Source organism: Oxyura jamaicensis, chromosome 1 (assembly GCF_011077185.1).
Source record: "Oxyura jamaicensis isolate SHBP4307 breed ruddy duck chromosome 1, BPBGC_Ojam_1.0, whole genome shotgun sequence".
In the NCBI taxonomy this organism is placed as follows: Eukaryota; Metazoa; Chordata; class Aves; order Anseriformes; family Anatidae; genus Oxyura; species Oxyura jamaicensis.
The window spans coordinates 48,375,066-48,390,063 of NC_048893.1; the positions used below are offsets into that span (position 1 = coordinate 48,375,066).

The window sequence follows — 14,998 nt, forward strand, 5'->3', positions numbered from 1 at the left end:
GAAAAGCAAACAAAGCTTCATGCTGTCCTTATCTAACCTAGAAAATCCATTTAAGTCAAGTTTCATTTTCTTTGCACTTCTATACTTGTCCTATTCAGTGATCTCAGCTATTGTGTTCATTCTGCCTCAAAGTTGTAAATAAGGAGTATGTCCTCCCCCTCCAATATGTTCTCTCATGCAAAACTTCATTTGGGAGTTCTTCCTCAAATTTATTCTTCTGGATCCAGGTTTTAGGCTTTTTCTTTCCCATCATTAAATACGTATTTTACAGATATTTAACTTGAACCAGCATTGATCTGAAAGCTAGTTGTATTACACAGATGGATAAAACATTGAGAAACATACATTTATCATTAGACTTTTTTTTTTTTTTTTTTACAATATGACAAAGCTGTTGTTATTTTGTTATTGTATGTCCCATTTTACATATCAATTGATTTTTACTGAATTTCACGTTCAAAGGAGCATTAGATTTGCTTTACCCTCCTGTGACTGGAAGAGGCTATGCAGTATTGGTGTATGGCCCCAAACCTCTAAGGGTATTTTTCATGTTTAAATGTTTGCATGTTTGAATTCTGACAATTTTCTTACAGTTTTGTAAGACATTTCTTAAAGCATTTAACCTGCTGATATATTTCTTCTTGGGAATGATTCACAAGCAGACTTAGAGGAACAGGTCATTGACAGAGAAGACAGCCCAAGAACATAGCCAGTATTGTTCACCATCATAACCTCTAACAAAGCACCCAGCCCCGCACACTGTCATGTAACCATGAGGAGGTGCCATTGCCAACTTCCACATTGAGACCTCCACCATCTGGACAGAACCCAAGTGCTACTTTTCAGTTCGAGTGTTGCTCAAATTACTGATAGAATATAGACCAACAATCTAACATTTCTCCTAAGAGTCAAACCTATGGTCCAGCTGTATGTATGTAGGAACCAGTTCCATCCGCCACCATAATTTAGACATACCCGTTCTCAGAAAGAAATACATGATAAGTATGAGCAACTGCACTTCTGCATGACCTTTTCAAGCATACAGTTTCATTTACTCAAAAGAGGAAACAGAGATAGCCAGAGGTTGCTTTATAAGCAGCAGATCTAAATACAGGACTCCTAAGCCTATTCATCTTGAAAGCCCTGAGGGTCTAGCAGTCAGCAAGAAGACAGGAATATTTCCTCTTCCTTCAAGCAGCTCATGTAGACAATTTCCCCTTAGCTAAGCTGTCAAAAATGAAAAATTGTACATATTTACTTTAGCTCCTTCTGTTCCAAACCTTTCAGTCTGTCTGTCAGACAATCTCCATCAGATGACCACAAAACCCTGCTGGACAAATCTGTTGACCAAGTAATCTGTACAGTTCTACTTCATTTCATATCAGCTAACTCCTACTTCTATGGCTATGATATTGCAGTCAGCTAAACAAACAAAACTATCCAGATAATTCCACTGAAATTTTAGTTCACAAAAAGAGTGAAACACCATGGGAAAACAATTTATGACTATACAACCATCACAGACAATAATGGAGTTGTAGTCTGCAGCTGACTTGTATTTATTATATACCTTCTAGCAGCCACAATATCAATCAACTACATATACCTAAATACCAAAATAATCACAAATATAAGCTCACATATTTGTACCTGAAAGACAAAGGCAAGGAAAGAAAAATGCACACAGATATGTACACAAAAACAAGCAAATAAAAACCCAAGGACATATATGACTATTGGAGACACTAACATAGAACGGGGATCCCAAAGGGAATTTCATAAGCCTGCAGATAGAGGAAGCAGCATATATGGTACAGTGACAGTTCTCACAAAGGAGCAATGCCTATCCAATTTAGCTGTTCTGTTGTACCTTGTAGGAAAACTGCCAATCAACCTTTCTTGCAAAATTGTAGGAAAGGTAAAAGAAGACACCCTTTTCCTGCAAAAGCAAAGAATGTGCACGTCCAAGAGCTGCGTGCTCTTTTCCCAAAGAATTGATCCTAGTATGGTTGTGAAATAGCAACAACATAGACAAATTTGGGAAGTGGCTAAAAACCAAGCACACAAGGTTTTTTACACACATACTTTGCTTTGTAATCCCTGTATCTATATCAATAAGAATATATAATTTCAGAATAGGTTTAAAAAAGCATATTTGCAAATACAGAGGTATCCATTCAAGAATTAGGGATGCAAAACTCAGAATGAACCATACAATCCTCCAGATGAAAAGTACAATGGTTTTGCCTCCCATGCTATCAATAAAAAAACGTTCAATTTTGTAAAATTATGTGTGATGTTATTTTTAGCACATTGCGGTGAGAAATATTTTTCATTGTCACTGAACTATTGTTTCCATGGAAATTTTCTCACTAAACTCCTGTTTTATTTGCCCTTACACTGAAGGACATTTCTTATAATGTCTAGTTATGTAGTTACAATGAATTCAGGAATCTCACTGAGTTCCCCAGTGGTTCCATGCACAGAGAAGGACAGAAGAAGCAAAAGAAAGGAGGAAGTGTAGGAGGATGGGCAGAAGGGAGAAAAGCAGGTAGAGAAGGAGAAGAAAGGGAGGGAAAAAGGCCTTCTACTTCTGTACACATCTGATTAAACTCCATCTTCCATCTCAGGGAAAAAGAAAAAAAAAAAAAGTGAGCAGGGCACATGGGCAGTGGCTGAAAGAAAGCTCTGAACAAAGTAAGCAATGAGATCCTGAGATTCAATAAAATGCAGAAATTAAAAGTGAATGCTTAAAGACAGGGAGGGCACAGACACATAGGGTATATCAAGCAGTCCTTTACATAAAGGCTTGCACCCTTTCCTCCTTTATCTGTTTTTGTTTACTGAGCTTGTAAAATCACACAGGTTAACAACATCCTAAGTCTATGGGTTTTGCGTACCTGCTATGCCTTGAAGTGCTGTAGAGCAGAAGAGAATGGTACTAGCATGATTCAACAGCCTCAGCACAGCGTCACGGCAAACAGAAGTTAAGGATTCCTTTGTCATACTCCTTCAAAAAGTCAGGAGAAAAATAATAATAAAAATAATCTTTATCACAGCCTGAACTGTGTGGTAAGCATCCAAAAAACTGGCATGCACCAGGCTAAAAGAGGGGACTGCTCCCGGGGCATTGGATTCCTTGCATGTCCAGGTCCATCGTCAGCCTGCACCTCCTGCAACTGAGATTCTGGGACAAAGGCTGAAGCTGGTGGCTGGGAACATTTGTAATGCCTTAAAGCATTGGAATGTTAAACAGAAAGCAACTATATCAGGCCAGAGATACATCAGCTATGAAAGGATATATTTCCACATTTCTCTGTCTGCAAGTTGCTATTTTTTCAAGTGTTAAAAGTACCTCAGTCATTCAAACAGGGGCTTTCTTTCTTTTTGTTTTTTTCAACCTGGGACCACTCATCAGACCAGACACTTAATTTAAGGGTTCCCAACAAGACATCCAAGAACTTAGGCAGTTCAGAAAAATGACTGAGAAGTTTTTTAGTTTTTTAGTTTTTTTTTTTTTTTTTAATTAGCAAGGAAATTAAATTAATCCAAGCCAGTGTTTCACAAAAGAAAGAACTTGAGAAGGGCTATTTAAACTGGTAGTAGTATTTCACCAGTAAATAGTAAGTGCCATAAACTGCATTCAATATAAATACTGAAGTCTCTTGAACAAGACTTTTTTTTCTTTCCTTTTCTCTTTTTTAAAAATATATGATGAAAAGCAACAAGGACATTATTTGTGCAGAAATTATAGCGTGTGCTGATTAGTTAAGCATGTAATAATGAGGCTATGAATTCCCAATATGCTGACAGAAATTTAGGTGTCTGAAAAAATATTGCAAATATGTGGTTATGAGCTTTTCCTTCAGCTTCTTCTTTAATTTATTTTTTCCTATGATAACTGAACATATGGAGATTAATTTAAGTGTGGGAGTGAGAGTGTGGTTGTCTAATTAATTGCCCTAGAAAATAAAAAATGTTTCTGCCTTACTCATAGGGGCCATTTGGCTGAAGTACTGCCTTGCATTACCAAAATCTGGATGTAATATTCAGTATTTGATGTAAAAAATGAACAAAAGGCAGAAAAACTTAGTTTAGAACCTGGCTTAGTCATTAGCCAGGATTCCAAGCTGGAGCAGGTAAGCTGTGCTGTCACGTGTGTTGGTTACTGCTTGTCAGCTGCTAAAAACAATGAATGTGAATAGGGACAAGTGAAAGAATGACAAATTTATGAAAAAGCCAGTTGGTACAGTGAAATAGACATACAGGCAGCTTTCCTTCTGACCTTCAGCAGAGGAAGTTTTCAGTGTAGATAAGGCTGTGGTTTGTTCCTCTTATAAGCCTCAAATAGATACTGGATTCACATTTCAAAGATTTTGGGCTTTATGCTTTCTTAATTCTTATTTTTCCCTACCACCAGTTTTCTAATAGCACAAACAATCTGGCAAATCTCTTTTATAGTTATCCTGCAGAGGCATAATTCTCTTAGGTTTCTAATGGCTATGAAAGACAATTTCCCATTCAAGTCTTCAGAGGCAACAAATTTTTTTCTTATGTGTTCGCCTTTTCCAACAGAATCACCCAAGAAATCAAATGTTTTGAAAGCTACAAGCCTGACATCAAACATCTAGAGTTCAAGAGAACACATATATGTGCACTGAATAAGAGGACAAAAGATTGTGATGAAAAAGCAAATAGTTTCACCTAAGAATTGGCAGCGAGTCAGTGGACAAAAAGAAAAGGATATAATATATCATAGAAATATTTTGTATGGGTAAAACATATTGTTTAATTGTAAGGTATTACTATCATTAAATAGGAAGTAGCAATTATATCAAACTATATTCATAAAATATATATCCCTGTTATTATCTTGTACAATAAGATTTAATGAATGAACAATGTATGAAACTTGGAATGCACTAAAGTATAATAAATATTTCTTTGTAGACTAGATTTATCTTTAAAACAACAATTGTAAACTTCATTGAGGAAATCAGAATTTTAAATTTTAGACAACAAATTGGTCTTATACATCGTTGATACATATTTTCTTTCACTATATCATCTATTTCCCAAAGCAATATTAAACACATTGTTGGGATAAATATTAACTATGAAGGAAAACAAATATCAGACAAGACAAGAATAAAATGTGGTTACATTTACCTCAGCTGTTTTCTTTAGGCTGTTAGAAGCTTGACTCTTCATCTTTATTCTGGATGAATAGTGCTTTATTGTACACCTTCTAAGCCAGTACTACCCAGTACTTAGTGAATTACATTTTCTAAAAGTTGTTGCATTGACAGCCCATTAGAAGACCATCCCCTTTTTAGCCGCAATAAAAAGTTAACATATTGTCTTATCAATGTCCGTGAATGTTATTTTAACTCATCCGTATTCTCATGAACCTTCAATATGTCTTCCACGATTTACACAAATACCACCTTTAACTCCTTGCACTTGATTTTAAAAACATGAAACTTGTCCTTTCTCAGGCAAACCTGATTATATTCCAAATTTAATTTGTCTTTTCAATCAGATAAATAACATTTAATGCATTGCATGTATCATACTGTAGGGGAAGAATATAATGGAAACACCAACTGCTGTAAATTATGTATCCTGTGTTAAAATAAATAAATAAATAGTATATAGGAAAATATCTTAACTGTTCTAAAATGGCTGTATTAATTAAACAGATCCTGCAGCCAACAGCTGCAGGATTATGAACATTTGTTCATAATCTAGAGATAACAATGGAAAAGCAATCCAAAAATACAGAACAAATAGACATTATCAGGAAGGAAGAAGTATTGTATAAGAAACATAGAGAAACCTCCTGAGTCAAGTTTCAAAACAAAACAAAACAAAAAATAACTCCTTGACTAAAGCCAAGCAGAAACGGACCATGTCACTGATGTTTATGTAGATTATGGTATAAAAATGCAAGATCTGTCCTAAACACTAAAAAAAAAAAAAAAAAAAAAAAAAAAAAAAAAAAAGTTTGTTACATCTCTTATTTCATTGATGGTTCAAAATACGGGTAATGGGAATACAGGTGAAAGCATCTTATATAACTAATTATTTGTGGTTTTGTGCTCAAATAGTTCTTAATTCCTGTAGACCAGTACAGTACACCTAAAGACATCCCTGAAAAACAGGAGAAGGTTAAGTTGCACCAGCCCATGAAAGAATACCTACAGAGGCTCATGTTTGAGATTCATTCCTTCTCTGATTTCTCCTTATTCTGAGCAATTAATAAATGTCTACTATAATAAGCCAACATATACTATGTGGGAGGGATGTGGGGAACCAGGACCTTTTTGACTTTTTTTTCTTTCTTTCTTCCTCCCTCCTACCACCTCTCGAACAAGGTAAAAAACAAGCACAGTATTTTGTCCTTTCCTCATGGTTGCCACAGGTAAAATCCTGTGAGAAGGAAAATGAAAAGGCTGAACAACAAAATAATTTGGACCTGCCCAGTGATTTCTATTGTAAAAATACTTGCTGATTCTTGTAACCCTGCTGAAAATGACACACATTATGAAGCTTCAGATCAGATATTTCTTTGATGTATTTCAGGAGTGCAATAACATTGAAATATATTAAGAAAAAAACATTCCTTGGTCTTATAACAATGGAAAATAAGCGCACGTTTAAATTTTCAAGGGAACAGGCTGGAGTTCTGGCAAATGCTTTTTAATATTGCAAATGGAAAACAATGACTATACTGAGATACAGAAACTCCCTCATACAATGCAAGCAATATATTTCCTTTTCATGAGTTCCTTTAGGCAATTTGTGTCCTAAACCTGCAAAGGCATGCACAAGTTTAACGTGATCTACATGCACGCTTCTATTTGGAACTTGCAAAATAATTTTAAAATCCTCATCTATTATAGGTAAGATATTTATATTATATTCACTGTTCCCTCTCACATTATTTTACTTACATTTGTACAGTCTCAACCATAAAAACAAATGTAAGAATTGGTGAAAAACACTGAAGGAGGAAATAGTACTGTTGTAGTACGCTATTAAAAACACCTACCCCTCAACCACAAAGCAAAAAAAAAAAAAAAAAAAAAAAAAGAGAGAGAGAGAAAGCTAAAAATGATCTGTGTTCTTTCCTATCTCAGTATTATGTCAACAACGACCCCTCCCTCACCACCACCAAAATGCTGCAGTATGGGATAAGATGTTGTATTTCCATTTCTGAATTTTCTGGCATTATGGGCTTAAGAGAGGTACTTTATCTTAGCTTTACTCGTCTGCCAACTTAATGTTTCATATAGATTTTTTATCTAGTTTACAGAAGAGGAAAAGACCGGGGTCAAACAATAAAACAAAACACCTTCTCTGTATAACAATACCTGTTTTTTAGTTTTAGTTTTGTTTTGTCTTAGAGGCCATAATTAACTCTTTATATTTTTATTTCTCATGTTTTTATGTCCATTATTTTCCACTTGAGTTCTGTTTTTTGTTTGTTTGCTTTGTTGCTGTTGTTTGTTTTTTAATGAACAAAGTTTTACCTGGTTCTCATATAATGTCATTATATAGAGACCTGCTACATTTTCTCTAAAACGCCATTTTTACTTGCCTTCTTAGCAAAAATAAATTTGAATGGTGATATGTATGAGGCCAGGGGCATTAATGAGGAAAGTAACAGGTGTTAGGTAACAAGCTGGATTTTCTAATGCCAACAAAATTTACAGACACTTCACTGTTTGTTTATCATTTTTAAAGTTTTATTATTTTTCCTAAATGTAATACTGGTTTGGAGCATTAGGTGAATATATTTTTAGATCATAATTTCCTTTTAAAGCAAGTTCTCTTTGTGTATTTATTTTTGCATTTATTTATTTAAAAAAAAAAAAAAGAAGAAGAAGAAGAACAGAAATCTATTTTTGAAGGGGATTCTTGACACTTTTCTGAGTGCTAATATTTCACTGCGCTTTGGCAGAGCACCACAGACTTCAATAAAACCACATAGAGCTGGGAGGCAGACAAACATACAGTGATTAGAAGGATCAGGGATGATGTCTCACTGTCACTGAAGTCCCAGATCCATTTTAAAAACAGGCTGGCATTTCCACATCACATCACAAATCCTATCTTTAACAAACTCTGTACACTATGTCCAGTATGGGACCCACACTCATTTTCTTCTCATGTCTGGCTGGTCCAACTACAAAGTATACAATCTCACGGGAGTTCAGTCTAAACCAAATCAGTCAGAACCACCACCTCCCATCTCAGTGGAACTGAAGCCAGCAGCTGTGGAACTGAAGCCAGCAGCTGTGTCCTGCAAGCCTTTCACATGTGAACATCCTTTTCCTCACAGATAGCTCCACAAGAATCAGACAAACTTAATTCATGGAATTACTCAAGATCATGTAATTTACCTCATAAGGACTATTCACCTCAATTCAAGTTTCAGTGCTTTGCTAAAAGTTGCTAGCAAAAGTTGCATTAATTAAAAATATCTGGCAATTGATTATTTTACAGAGCTGGCCCTCCTAATGCTGTTTTTATTTATTTATTTATTTATTTATTTATTTATTTATTTGTATTTTGTCTTCTCTGCATATGTTGTCCAGTTCATTGAGCATTTAAAAGTAATGGCTGGTAGATTAGGAGGATCGATAAAACCATGCAGCCTGAAAGAGAGGTTCAGCTCACTTAACCATTGTTAACCTTCTGTGAGTTAGATACTAAAATTTCAACTATTCACTTGTGTTCTAATTAAATATTAATTAATTAAGTTAAAATAAAAGAAAACTAAAAAAAAATAAAAGAAAAATAAACATTACACTTAGACTGGCACATAGTGCTTTCTGGAGGTTGCAGCTTCTCACTGTTGACTATAAAGGAAGTTGAGGTTACTGGTACAAATCTAGATATGTCCCTTTTAGATGTCTATATGAGGACATGTGATTCCCACACAACTGATAAGGGAAGAAATACCACATAACACTGGCTTAAACGTCACAAATTAATCATCTGATGTGTAAGGTCTATGTGATGTTCTTGGGTTTTGTTCTGTTTTGGTTTGGTTTGTTATTTTGGTTTTGTTTTGCTTGGCAGGAATTCTGAGAAAGGTGTAACTCAGAAAAAAAAATACTTTAAACTGAAAAAAAAAAAGGAAGGATGGAGTACATGACAGGAAAAGAGGCAAAGGAAGAGGAAAAAAAAAAAAAAAAGAAGAGGAAGTTATGTAAGGGATCAAAGGAGGTGGAAGAGTGTGGTTCATGGAATGTGGAATGTCCTACAGAAAGATCTCTAGAAAATCCCAATACCTACCTCATCTGTTTCTGAAACTGCTCTATGTGATTGAGCCCCTGATTGGTTCACCTTTGCATTTTGCCCCACATTCAGCAGACAAGTATAAACACATGGATCACCTCCATTATAAAACAAAAGTTTTCCCTCTACTACTCTGTGTCCAGAGCAGATGATGGAAAGAGGTGACTCTAGTTGAGCTTGACTTAAATCTCCCATGCCCCAGTTCTATTACAAGTGTTTCTGCAGCTACCTGTAGAGCAAGCATTCCTGCAAAGACTGATTCATAAGAGTAAGAAAATAACATCAGATTCAATGCAAAACATGCACAAATGTGCTAGAATAGGAAAGACCATTACATATGCTGTCAAGGACATGTCATACATTTACTACTAAATATAGTCCCAGAGATCAGCCATGGATACCCCAGTGAACTGCTCTCAGTTGGCTTGCAATTCAAAAGCTCCTGCTAGGACTTGAGGCCTTGAATGTGAAAAGCACTGAGAGCTGGCCACACAGTGAAAGGGACTTGGTTGTGTTTAACATCAAGCTGAAATAAACAAAAAAAGATAAATAAGTCTTTTATGGGATTAATTTTTAAATCCCTTTCAGTTATCCAAGGTATTTTTAGTAACCTAGGTGCGTCAGTTTTAGCAAATAGTAAGTGTGTGCAACTTTTACTGAATCCAGTCAGAAATTCAGATAATAAATCTGTCAATGTTTGGACTGCTACCACATACAAAACATTTTTGTATCTTTTTAATCCACTTCTGTCCTAAACCAAATTGCCTTTACTGCTGCATAACGTCGCAGTCTGAAAATAACCTACAGTGGTTCTATTACTATATGTGTCCGTAACATGATGTATATAAGCTCTGGTGGTTCAATACAAAGCTTCCATGTTATCTTATTGACAAAAGGGAAGTTAGACACAGGAAAATGCTATTGATTTTTTTCCTACTAATACATAACAGAAATATAGCTGATGTCACAAGAATTCGTTTAATTTTTCTCTGTTTCATGAGCTAATAAGGAACATTAATATTTGCAAAAGTTTGTTTCTTCTCACTTTTGCCTTCACAGCTGTAGTACTACCTGATAATAGAGACAATGCCCCAGTCAAGACTTTTCTAGTGTTATTGCCCATCATCTAATTCTCTAAGCATACTGGATTTATACACGAATATAAGCACCTTATGTAATGATTTTACTATAATTTACACTACTATGAAGCATGATTTATATTAAGGGTTTAATAATATACATCTCATATCCACACTTATATCGACAGATAACCAAATTTAGATCTTGATAATCTTTAGATCTGCAATTCATAGCCTGGAAACAATTATTTCTGAATAAGGCTCATAAGGCTTGTGTCCAAAGTTTTAAACTCTTTAAACTTTAAACTTTAAGATAGGTTGTTATTAATATTTTTTTAAAACGCGATTTTAGGCAGGTAGTATATTTTTGTTAGCATCTTAAAAACAGCCAGGATGATTTAGAGTGGTAGCTGGTCAACAAAGAAAACAAATAATTTATTCAAATACGTTCCGGTCATTGTTTATCACTGGAATGATTAATTCTTGATTAAGGTAGTGGGAATAAGGTGGTGCATTTTTTTCTGATACTCTTCCTTGAAGGAAATTCAGAATGGGAGCTATTAGCTCTAATGACTCTTAAATGTTTCAAAACCATCTTGAAAAATCGCCAAGGGGCAGAAATGCTAATGTTTGCTGAAGGAACCCAAGGCTTAACTGAATTATCTATTTTCTTATCCAAAGGACTTTGAAGAAGCATTACTAAGAGACAATTTATTGTTCTACTCAAGACAATTACCCAGCACTGATGAGAGAGAGGAGGGGCTATATTTACTCTTCCTAAAACTCATTTCTGTGACTCAGGAGCATGACTCAGACTGGTCAGTGATGTTGATGTTAGCCTCAGAGAGAGAGAGCTTGGTTATCTGTGTTGCTTCTTATCGTTGGGGGGAGAGGGAAGGGAAAAATAAACAAAATACTTGTCATTTGATCACAGAGCAGCATATCACAACATTGCAATTTATGAAACAGATACTCAGTCAGCATGAATTGGAACAGGCCCTCAACATCAGTGAACTCAATGGAGCCTCACAAACTAACATGAGCTGATCAAGATAAGACCATGGCTTATATAGCAACACATCTTAAAGCATCCACAATAGGAAAAATCAAAGGAACTAACGCTTTTTGTTTCAGTGTGGCACCATACATACCATGAACGCCCCAAAAGCACTTTTGCACCTCGTTAATAGCAATGGATATTCCCACATTTTGCATCGTGGGATGACAAGAGAGCTGCCTGACAAATCCGTATCCAAATCAAGGACAGGCGTGGGGGTAGGTGATGCCTAATAGCTCCAGGGAGATGGGTTACAGCAGAGTGATTTTTCACCAATCTTCCTAGTCAATTGGACCAAAATGCTTCCAGGATACACCTTACTCAGGACTTTTGCCATTCTTTAGGAATTCAAGCATGAAGTGAGAAGTGTTTTGCCACTGGGAAGAAAGTACGGAGGAACACTCCAAATTGGGGAAGCACTATGTAGGAAATGTCCTGGCAGTAGAGGTGGCTGGGTGGTCACTGTATGTATTTTTGTGCTCTGCTAGCAGGTAATTTGCAGAACAGATTCATTCATCAGATATTTATCACTTTTTAAGAGGCAGCTATGGTCACACTGTCTCATCATAGCCATGCCTCTTTTTTTTTTTTTTTTTTTTTAATGTTTTATCATGAAAAACACCCCAAAGTTGTTATTTTCTGCTCTTTATAGCAGCATAAAGCATGGTTATCCTGCTCTGCTCTCTTTTTTCTTCTCTCTGATGCCTGGTCAAAGTCCTTTAATAGGCCAGATTGCAGGATGTTATACTTTGTTATTTTGATTCTTTGCATGTAGATGTTACACCTTTGTTCTCAAGATGTCTTCCTTCACTCTCTGGTCTGGGGCCATAGTGCTGCTGTGTTGTGGCAGCACCTGGAAAGAACACATAAAGAAGAAACAGTTAATGTATAAAGTTCAGTTTATACTTTCTGAAATATTTCAGATACCAGACACATGAAGAAGAGATTTGCACAATAGCTCTTCCTTCTCACATTCCTTTGTTTACTTGCTTTATCTTTCGCCCTCCTGATCACGCACTTAAAACTAACAGAAAAATAGCTGAAATGTTGTGAAGGAAATGGAATAGGGCACTAAGCTTCAAGTATTTTGAGTTATATGTTTTTGCAGCAGGAAACCCATGATGCACAGTTCCTGAATAGTCAAGAGAAAGAACTGTGAGCTGATAAGCACGCAAATGTCAGCAGATAGGCCTCTTTCCTAAGCGAGGGGCAATGGCGATTTCAGGATGAATGGAGTGCTTTGCTTTTGTTCCGCAAGGTCATTGCTAGACTGTACGGGCTGATGGTAGAGCAATTTGTCTATGGTGCCACCAAAAAAGATGAAAGAAAGGGCAATTGTTCGTGATCGTTGCCTCATCTTTCGGGGAAGATGTTGCTGGGGCTGCTCGGAAGCAGAGGCGGGATGCTGAGAGGATGCAGCGCAGCCTCAGGGTTGGTTTGCAAGGAACGGCCGTGAGGCAAGACAGGGCTCAGACAGACAGACAGACGTCTGCCAGCCACCAGCTGGCACAGAGAGCAGCCAGACCTGCAGACCCAAGTGAATGACTTCCACTCATTCCTGCATTGATGCAGCTTGAACAGGATCAGCTTTAGCAAGGTGGTCAGGAAAGTGGTTTCAAAACCAATTTGAGTTTAGATCCATGCACAAAGTCCTTGTGTTCTCTACCTTCTCGTTCTGGGTCAAGCCCATTATGCAATTTTGCCCAAAGACCCCTAGTTCATAAAAAACAGCAAGATGGTCACTCAGAGCTTGGCCAGCATACTCATATTAGACCAAGTATTGCAACAATCCAAATACACCAATTCACGTTCTTTGTGTTAAAACTCTAATAATAAGTAGATCAGATTCAGGCAACCCACTTAAATTCTCTGTGACACATTTTCTGCCTCTGTAGAAATGTATGATATCGTTGAAGGGTTGGTCACAGAATGAGTTGAGCTATTGTCATTGATTTGTCAAGTCTGGCCTTTCCAAATTCCCTGCAAACCGCGCTGAATTTTCCTGAAATGGTAATGTTTCCTCAAAAGCTAGATGAAATATTTCCAGAAATATTCCTTTGTGCATCTTGGTTATGCTTGCTTTATATGATTGGTGACATAAATTACACGGAATGTTTTTTGTTTCTCAATTACATGCCTTAACCTTTAGAAGTAAGATGAGTTCCTACTTACTTACAAAAATCATGAAGAATATTGTAGCTTGAGGATCAAATTGAAAAACATTTTGAAATTCCGAGGGAGAAGATTCTGTAGAGCCAGAAGAAATTTCTTCTTACTTTCAACCAATGTGTTTATGTTTTTATACTGTCCTCGTACATCAGAACAAGAGGAACATTAAATAATTATTTTGTGCCGTGAAAAATATGTCCACTCGGAGCATTCTGCTATAACAGCATCGCAAAAAATGAATGTTGATGTATGTCCTTCTGACCATTGCTTCCTTCCCTCAAAGACAACCAAGGGTGGTTATTCCCATCTGGTAGATGAAGAACTGAAGCACAGGCTACTTAGCTTCCCTGAAGAGAAAAGGAAGCAGGTACAGACATGTACCCAAACTGCAATGCGTTAAGCACATCATCTCCTTCTTAGCTGCACCAAAGCTAATTTTGTCTGCCCGAGAGCTGGCAGATATGACAGATCTGTGCACAACACCTCTTGCCAAGCTGTATGGAGAAATGCAGCTCCAAGCGCCCGGGGAAGCCTCGCCGAGCGCCAGTGATCCGTGCCGAGGAGGGTGCTGAACTGCGGGCAGAATGCACGAGAAGCTGGCTCGCGTGTGCTCACAGAGCCCTATAGTCTCCTCCTGGGAAGAAGCACAAGAACGAGTCTCAGCAGAACAGCCTGCAGTGCTGCTCACCTCAGTATTCTGATTTTTTCAATCGACCCCTAGATATGTGGAGGTAAGGCGGTATTTTTAGCAACATCCCAAATGGGCAGGCGCCAATTACTGCTCACGGTCTCTCTGACTGCCTCACTTGAGCAAGCAGGGAGATGTGGCAGGGACGCAGGTAGGGAAGAGGGGGAGAAGGAGGCACGGTAACCACGCCGTCAGGGCGATGGATTGATTTATCTGCCGGTGCTGCGGGTTGCTCAGTGCCGACTTCACCCTGCCGCCGTAACTGCCTCGGCTCCGCGGCACCCGGGGGCTGCAGCGGGAGCGCTGGGTGAGGGGTCCCTCTGCCTCGCTGCCCCGGCAGCACGACGTGTGGGGAGCCGGGGGTATTCGCGGCCGGCCGCGGGGCCTGTCAGCACTCAGCCCGGCGAGGCGCCCAGCGGCGTCGCTGTGTCAGAGGGGACGGGACTACAGCTGCCTGACGTGCGGAGGTGGTCGTGAGGTGCGGGTGCTGCGCTGAAGCAATCACGCTTTATTTTCCCCCGCTTACCCCCCCGAGTCCTGCCCCGGCCCCTCCGGCCAGGCAGCGGGCCGTTACGGCGCCTCGCGCGGTCACCCCCCCACGACCCTCCCAGGCCGGGGCCGCCGCGCGCGGCCGAGCAGGCGCGCACACGCGGCCAGGCGCGCACACGCAGCCGCGCGCAGCCGCCCGGCCCGGCC

General features: G+C 38.2%; 1 protein-coding gene and 1 long non-coding RNA gene across 2 annotated transcripts in view; one reads left to right on the plus strand and one right to left on the minus strand.

The window, feature by feature from the left end:
- Positions 1–7,729: 7,729 nt before the first annotated feature.
- Positions 7,730–14,033, minus strand: LOC118173227. Its single transcript, XR_004754089.1, has 2 exons — positions 13,622–14,033; positions 7,730–12,298 (listed from the first exon to the last, which is right to left on the minus strand). It is a non-coding gene; the product is annotated as an uncharacterized LOC118173227 (long non-coding RNA).
- A 193-nt stretch (positions 14,034–14,226) lies between these two features.
- ATP2B1 (ATPase plasma membrane Ca2+ transporting 1) overlaps positions 14,227–14,998 on the plus strand; it is a 63,573-nt gene continuing 62,801 nt past the window's right edge. The window contains exon 1 of the mRNA XM_035337581.1: positions 14,227–14,345. The gene's annotated coding sequence lies outside the window, so the exon portion shown is untranslated. The remainder of the gene's footprint in view (positions 14,346–14,998) is intronic.